The following is an 8,382-nucleotide window of genomic DNA, read 5'->3' as shown; positions in this document are numbered from 1 at the left end:
ATCACAATAGTCACATACAACCCCTTCCTCGTATCCTTATACCAAAAAATCGCTAAAAAACAAGGATTACGACTGTCGTTCAGAAGATGTCCGTCTATGTTTAAGCTTTTACGCAATGAAAAAGATAAACCTAAGGAGGATAAGCTGCCAGGGGTATACGCTGTTCCCCTCGTGGACCACAGATTTGAGAGACAACTTATCTACATTGGTGCTACTAAGCGTTCGATTGGTGTCCGATGGGCGGAACACAGAAGTGACATCATCCACAACAGGGCTACTACTTCGTTATCCACGTATGCTTCGGACCCGGAAATTTCGGTAGACTTTGATAACGCCAAACTCCTCATTACCACTAAATTTACGGATCACATCAAATGGTTGGAACAAATGGAGATCTGCAAGGCATACAACACGTCTGAACCTATTAACTCGAGGGATGAAATTACCCTATCCCTTGCATGGCAGGCCCTACTACAGAAAGAAGATACGCATTAATAATACGTTTCATAAATAGGGTGTAAACATCGTGCATAGGAATTTTTAAACCAAACATTTTTTATTTTTATTTTTTATTGAATTTATTTACGGAATTCGGGAATGCACGTGATTCACATTAACGTTGAATTTTGACTTTTGAAATGTTGTTCGGAAGAATAATTTTTCGAATATCGCTATTTACTGGTCTTCGTTCATATTTATTCTAAAGACGAATCGCTGCTGAGAAAGGTCCTAGGGAAGGAACCGAAAACGTTTGCAGTTCATTTTACGATTATTTAATACCGGTTATTGGTTTTATTAAGTGGTTATTTTTATATTAATCCGGTATTTGAAGATTCTTTGAAATCAAAATTAATTATAAAATTCCTAAGATGGGAAATTTTGGTTGACAAATCAAACCAAGAGATCATGTTAGTGATTTAAAACAGAAACCAGAAGGAAAACTACATATTTATATCAAAATAAACAGATGCAAATATAAACGACATAAGGGAATGTCAGCTGAGAGAGAGATGGAGCTTTGTCAAGGCAGCATTGGGGTTTAAACAATCAAGGAAAGGGGGTTAATAACCAAAAGGACATCTGTTAGGTCATTTAGGCTCTAACACGTTAGGGGTAAACAACAACAAGAACACAACCACATATCTATAATCTTTTATCGATGCGCGTTTCATCACACTCTACAATTTCATTACAAACGTTTTCGAATCGTTACGGTTCTTCTTCAGGAAACAAGCTCCTAACGGAATGCGGTTCAAATGTGATGAAACGCACACCGGTAAAAGTTTTATAGATACGTGGTTGTGCTACAGTACACCGGTGTAGATAGTCTACCATTTTTCGAACAACAAGAACATCTGGGAAATCGTTTAAGTTCTAAAATGTTTGGGAAAAAGACTATAACAGAGTAAAATACAAATACAGGCTTCAAAGCTCCATCAACACCTCTCAGTCCGAGTCAATGAAGAGTGCCAGAGGAAACTCTCCTGGTGCAGACCTTTCTCGTGACTTGAATTGGTCTTTGCTTTCACCTGGAGACAAGAGAATGACCAATTGGGGAGAGGAAAAGGGACACAGAACCAATCAAACAGGTGAGATTTGAAGGAAAATCCTATAAAAACCCCAAATCACAGGGTCAGAGGAGAGTTCTCCTCAAGAATTTAGCACAATAAATCTGTGTCACTTCTACTCAGGATAATCCCAATGCATCCAATGCTCTCTGACTTTGACAGATACGAATCCAAGCCAACCAACAGCACGGACTTGGATGGACACTAGAATAGTTTTTTGTTAAGGAACTCTCAACCAACTTACTTGTAAGACTCTTATTTGCCTTAATAAATGGTTTTGTTGTAAGAACATGTCATCTTTGCCTCCAGCATCACCACCCACATGCGATCAGTCCCTAGGCTCCCCCCTAAAAGTCAGCATCTTACACAAACAAAATTTTGAATCATCCAGAAACTTGTTTGTGTTTTGGGTAGATCTAGCTGTGCATTCACAAAAGTGGTAACATAATAAATACAATAATTAAATATAGATAATCTTTCACTATATAATCTCAAATTTTTTTTACTAGTGCTTTATAGTATAATAAACTGGAGTTTATTCATTATTTTTTAGAAATCTATAATTCCATCAAACAATTATTGTACAAGTCTGACATTTTTAACTAGTGTATTAATATATTTCAGATGTGTAAAATTAAAGCAACAGAATAAAAATAAAGGCAAATCATGCATATTGATGTTGATAACCAAATTTAACATGCAAAAAATTCAGTATTAGAACAATTGTTATATAAAATATACAGGAAGACTAATACTTAAAATATAACTATTTTTTCTTTTAATGCTTCTTCAAGTAAAATTAAAAATAAAAAAAATTGAACAATTTCAAATCCATTTATTTGAAGAACAGAATAAGAATATAATTCATCCTCACTAATTCAAATCAATTTTGTTTATTACACTTGCTAAATATTCCAAAATAAAAAGAAATCTCAGATTTTTTTTAAAAAAATGCCAATTTATAAAATCAACACAGAATATATTATAGAATTTAACAAAAATAACATATTAGTCTGTAGTCCTTTTCCTTCTTTATATATACAGGGTGAGCCAGAGAAATAGTAAAGTTTAGAAAGTCAATTTTTTCTGGGCACTCATGAGGTGGTGTACCTTGCTCACAGACACTATGTTATCAAGAGTATAGGTTTCAGTAATCATAAACTAGTGGACAGGTGCACAAAGTGTGTTCACTATTAAAGCATGTTATAAAAACAATGATTGTATTGTGGCCACTCAATGGTTATTTCACTGTCAGTTCAACATCCATCGAAATAATCCTGTACTATCCAGACATGCTATTATAATATGGAATAAGAACTTTGAGAAAACTGGTTCTGCACTAAAAAAGAAGCTTTTAGATACAACAAGAACTGTATACCGCAGAAAATATTGTAAATGTGAGGGGTGCCAGTGAACATAGTCCATAGCTCTCTGCATACATCTTATATAAAAATTTACATTCATCTACACAAAATACAGATAATCATTATCATTCAATGCATGCACTATGTTAGCTAAACACATTTTTGTTGTCAACTTCTGAATCTTTTGAAGAAGAACAAAGATCTTATTCACAATCTGTTTGTCATTGAAGAACTTTTTGAAAAACTTTTGCATAACGATATGAAAAAACATTTTTGAACAACACAAACCCAATTCTATTAGATATACCAAATGAACTGCTGAATTATTTAATAGGCTATAACAAAGCTAATTTAATAATTAGAAGTAAATTTAATTTTTTATTTAGATTAAAATAATCTGGAAAAAAGATTGGTCCAGAGTGAAACTTGAACCTGCAACTACTGCTTACTGTGCAGATGCATTACCAGTTACATTACCCAGATCTCAATCCAATCTTTTCATATTTAACCATACTAGTTATATATGAATTAGTTAAGTAATTAGTACTCCTAAAAGCAAAGATTTAATGAATAAACTGGCAACATGTTTGCATGGTAAGCAGGAGTTGTGGGTTCAAGTCCTGCTCTGGGTCAATATTTTCTTCCAGATTATTCTGAATTAAAATTAAAATTTAAGTTAGAAGCTTTTCTTTTTTTGAATATTTGCATTAGTATGCAAATTATAGTCAAACACTATTTATATTTTCAATCAATCAATTTTACCTATTTAGGGTTATCACTTCTATCTAGGGATAACAAAAGAAAACATTTTTTACAAATATGTGAAAAAACACTTTTACAATTGAAAAAAAAATTTACAGATCTTTTGATTGAAGTTACAATAATTAAATATTAATTTAACAAGTTTAACCTATATATATATATGTAATATGCTTAAGTAACAAAATACAAATATTTTAGTCACAATTGAGATGTTTAAATACTAATTTAACAAATTTCCCATACCATATTTACTCAAATATAAAATGATCTCATATATAGGATGACATGTGACTTTAAAGATCAAAATAAAGAAAATCAGATTTATTAATACAATTCTAATTTTATTTCATTTGATCACAAGTAAAATATCAAATGAATGTAAATGCACACATTGTCCTGCAAAATTACTGGCATTTTAAACTTTAAGAAAAAAATCTTGTAAAATTTACAACATAATTTGTTCACATAAAGCTGGACAATTGGGAATCTTTTTGCCAATTGTCTTAACAGTCAAATTCACTCTTCATTGATTACACTTATGCTGTTTTCACGTGGAAATGAATTAAAACTTATATTGGGCTCCCATGTAATTTTAGAATTCAATTCAAAAGCTTTGTTTCTCCTATTGCTATTCATCTTTACACCTGACAATAAACAAGAACGATTCAAACAACCCAGATAAAATATTTTTATTTTTAAACACCAGAAGGTGAGTATCTGGTAAAAAATGCAAATACACAGTTTACAAAAATTATACAAAAGCAATCCTTCACTCACACATATAGGACAATCTAGGTTTTTGAGGCAGTGAAAAATGGATGAAAACCTCGTCTTATATGCGAGTAAATACGATGTTTATATGATTTATATATAGATGATAATGAATAATAAATTTGTTGAATGTCACAAAATAGTTCTTTTCTGTTCTTGAAGTTCTTGACAGTATAAAAAAAAGTGGTCATTAGAATTTTGAGGGTTTCCATAGAATATATGCAAATATTTGGATATAGAAGAATAATTTGATTTTTGTATTTAATATGAAATTTATTTAGTTTGTAGTAATATAGATGAGTCTCATAGTGAAGATTGTAATTAAGTACATAATGTGTATGTACTAAACATTCCAAATACTGTGGACAAAATATTGATTTATTAACTAGTTCTTGATCCAACTGTCTACATCTAAACTACAGTAGAGCCTCGATTATCCGACCCCTGATTAACCGACACCTCGGTTAACCGATCGTCCTAGTCGGCAAATTTCAAATGTCCGCTAGTGATGTGGCGCTACAATATTTGGCTACGTCTTGGCTACTTTAATATTATTTTTACGTGTTTTAGCTGGCAACACTCATTTGACCATGAAAGGGAGCCAGTATTTAAACGAGGCTTAATTTTCTAATTTTTAATGATACAATAGCAACGATTATTATTTTAAAAAATTTTTGTTAGGCTTAACATTGATGAAAATTCAACGCAAAGTAGGTTAATAGCGATATACTAATATACTAATTACATGGGATATAATAATATACTACACTAATAATGGATTTTTCATACTTTTCGGTTATCCGACTTTTCAATTATCCGACCAACCCAGTCCCCAATTGAGTCGGATAATCGAGGCTCTACTGTACTACTGTAGTTTAAATTTAGTTTAAACTGAGATCAATAATCTCAATAGTTCTCATTATTCTCAAAAATTAAACCAAGATTAATATCAAAAATTAAAACAAGCCTATTTTTATAATAATGTTAGATTATTTATATTTTGATATATAATATTTCAAACTTAACTTTATCATTTCAATATTTTTTTATAATTAAATTCTAAATCCATGAAATTACCGTTTTGTTTAATTTTTTAAATTATTTTTTACTGTATTATCTAGGATTCATAAAATATGATATTTAGAAAACAATGAAAAGATAAGAGTATAAAAATTAAGTATATAGAACACAAAATGCATATTTTTAATTATATCATATAATAATAAAGGTATAAATAAAATGGTATTAATGAAATTTGTTAGTTAATAATTTTTGAAATAAATTTATTAATTCAGAAAAAAAATAAAATTACAATAATTGATTGAGAAGACTGTTAGCCCATTTATAGAGCAGTAATCTTTTCTTTTATCAATATCCCCAACAATTTAATTAAATCAATTTATTTAATTTATTTTAAAAAAGGAACAAAACAAAACAAATCAGGAAAAAAAGAACAAAAAGTGTCATATTTTGAATCAGCATAAGAAAATATCTATGGCATATCCTATAAATAACTGTATAAGTTTTAAATACATATACAAGTAATTTTGCATGTTGTACAGAGTTTATCAACAAATATTTCTAAAGTGAACAATTATACAAATATCGATAAATTAATTTATATTTTGATAACTTTCAGAACTGGATTCTTTCTTAAATCTATTCATTAGTTTCTTTTTCAAATTTGAGATACTCAATATTTATTAAACTTCAAAATTTTTGTTTTAATTTCCATGTTATTTAATTTTCAATCACATTTTAGTTGATCATCTCTTAATATTTCTCTTAAAGGAAGAAATATTAATAGGTTAAATTATCTGATTATAATGTGTTATTTTATTTAAAAAGTTATTCACAAATTAAATTCAACAAGCAATTATTTATTGTGACATTTCACAATGCCAGGCTGCAATTTTATTAAATGCTTTCAGAGGAAAATTTTTGAATTTAAATAACATGACTTTCAGTTTACATCAGAAGTTCTTATATAGTTAATTGGGACCTCCAGCCCCTAAGGTTTTCATATCTGGTCTCGTCTTTCATCTATCTAACTCCGTTCTCAAGATTAAGGAAAGACAGATGGAGGATGGTCTACAGTGGGAATTTACAGGTCCACAATTTTTTCAAATTGCAACCAAAAAAAGAAAAAAAAACATCAGTTATATATGCATCAGTCAGCTTAATATATACCAGTTATCAAATTGTTTTGTTGCTTACAAAAATAAAATAGGCATCTAATAGTTAATACATAAAATATTTAATTACACAAAAATGATTTACTAAATGATTGAGTTTTGAAATTATCAAAAACTACTTTTTATATAAAAAAATTTCTTAATATTTTTGATCCTGTTGTAAGAAAAAGATTAACAAATTGAATTTGTTTAGGAACCAAATAATATAAAAACAAAATTCTGAAGAATTTTGAAATTCATGAAATTCAATAATTAATATGGAAATTAATTCTAAAAATGATTGAAATATAACTGAAAATTGAAGAAATAAAACCCTTCTAATAAATAAATGAATGAACCTTTAATAGTGGTAAAGCTTAAGGACTGCTAACATTGTCAACCTGGTTAGTAGGCCATCTTCAGTTGTGGACAGTGGGAATGTGGAATCATTTCCACTGAATCATTCAACATTTCTTTTTTCCAGTTGAAAGTTGAATGATTCTACTTTCAACTGTTCTTGCCTGAATATGACCTATTAACTGTGTCAAAAATATTAGTGTTCTTTAGTTAAAAGTATATTAATTAATTCAAAAGAGTAACTACAACAGCTATTTTATCTTCTGATAAAAAATATTTNAAATTTATAGTTTTTATTTTTAATTAAAATATAATAATTTCAAAACTCTTTTATACAGTATGTATTTAGTATATTACTATTTCCAAGGCCAAATAGAAGAGATGGAGTCTGAATCAGACACAAATGTGCATGCCCCACCCCTCTCCAACAAACCATAAAAATATATGAATAAATCAATTAAACAAATAAAAACAAATACTTTATCAATTTTAAAACCATTTAATTTATGCCTCATTATTTAAGTTGTTTTTTTATATAAAAGATTGAATTTTGGGCTCTGTGTCTGAAGCAGAGTTAAATTAAAGGTCCTGCCATCTTTCTTCCATATAAATCTGATTATTTTTAGAGCATATTTCTAATTACTTTTAACATAAACATACATAACGCAGAAAATATGAAAAAATGTCGTACATTTACTATCACATTAAGCACTCAACATCACACAGAGCAACGTCCCATAAACTGTACAGTACAAGTACCCAGCTTACTCATGTGATTAACTTGAATATTATGCATTATGAAATTTCTGTTTTCGTTTTACAGTAAGAAAAACTGAAAAGCTAAACATATAATTGTATAATTAAGTATATTACAATCACGTGTAATAAATAAATCAATCAATTTCGATTTGAATATATTTTTAAGCTTCTTTAAATTGAAATTGATTTATTTATTACACGTGATTACTGTAAACGATTATTAAATAGTTGTAAATGAATTATCTTGCATATTTTTATATAAATAAATTAATTAATTAAAAAAATAATCAAAGATAAATCTTAAAACGACAAAATCACCTTAACCAATGTTAATGTCTTAATATACAATTTAAACTCAAATAATGGAAACATGTATAATTCCGAAGGCAAATACATTCATTACGCTTATATTTTACTTAAAAAATAACCTTAAATTAAGTAATTTTAGTCAAAATAAAATTCTTATAAGCAAAACACTCTCTCACCTATTTATCGTCACGTGATGTTCTAAGGCGCATGTGTTTGAGCAGTGTGCTCGATTGTGACGTCATTGAATGTGTATTATTTTAGCGGAAAAATGAAGATTAGGAAGATACCGAGGGATGACACGAAGAGAATGAATATAAA

The 8,382-nt window shown here is 28.9% G+C and overlaps 1 protein-coding gene across 1 annotated transcript in view; it reads right to left on the bottom strand.

Moving 5' to 3' along the window:
- LOC111627433 (V-type proton ATPase subunit C-like) overlaps positions 1–8,373 on the bottom strand; it is a 55,196-nt gene extending 46,823 nt beyond the window's left edge. The window contains exon 1 of the mRNA XM_023371001.1: positions 8,241–8,373. The gene's annotated coding sequence lies outside the window, so the exon portion shown is untranslated. The remainder of the gene's footprint in view (positions 1–8,240) is intronic.
- Between the last annotated feature and the right edge of the window lie 9 nt (positions 8,374–8,382).

The sequence above is a fragment of the Centruroides sculpturatus genome, unplaced genomic scaffold (assembly GCF_000671375.1).
Source record: "Centruroides sculpturatus isolate CEXI.00-Female unplaced genomic scaffold, Cexi_2.0 scaffold281, whole genome shotgun sequence".
Classification (NCBI taxonomy): Eukaryota; Metazoa; Arthropoda; class Arachnida; order Scorpiones; family Buthidae; genus Centruroides; species Centruroides sculpturatus.
Note: the sequence above shows the minus strand (reverse complement) of the source record. Positions and strands in the feature narration are given on the sequence as shown.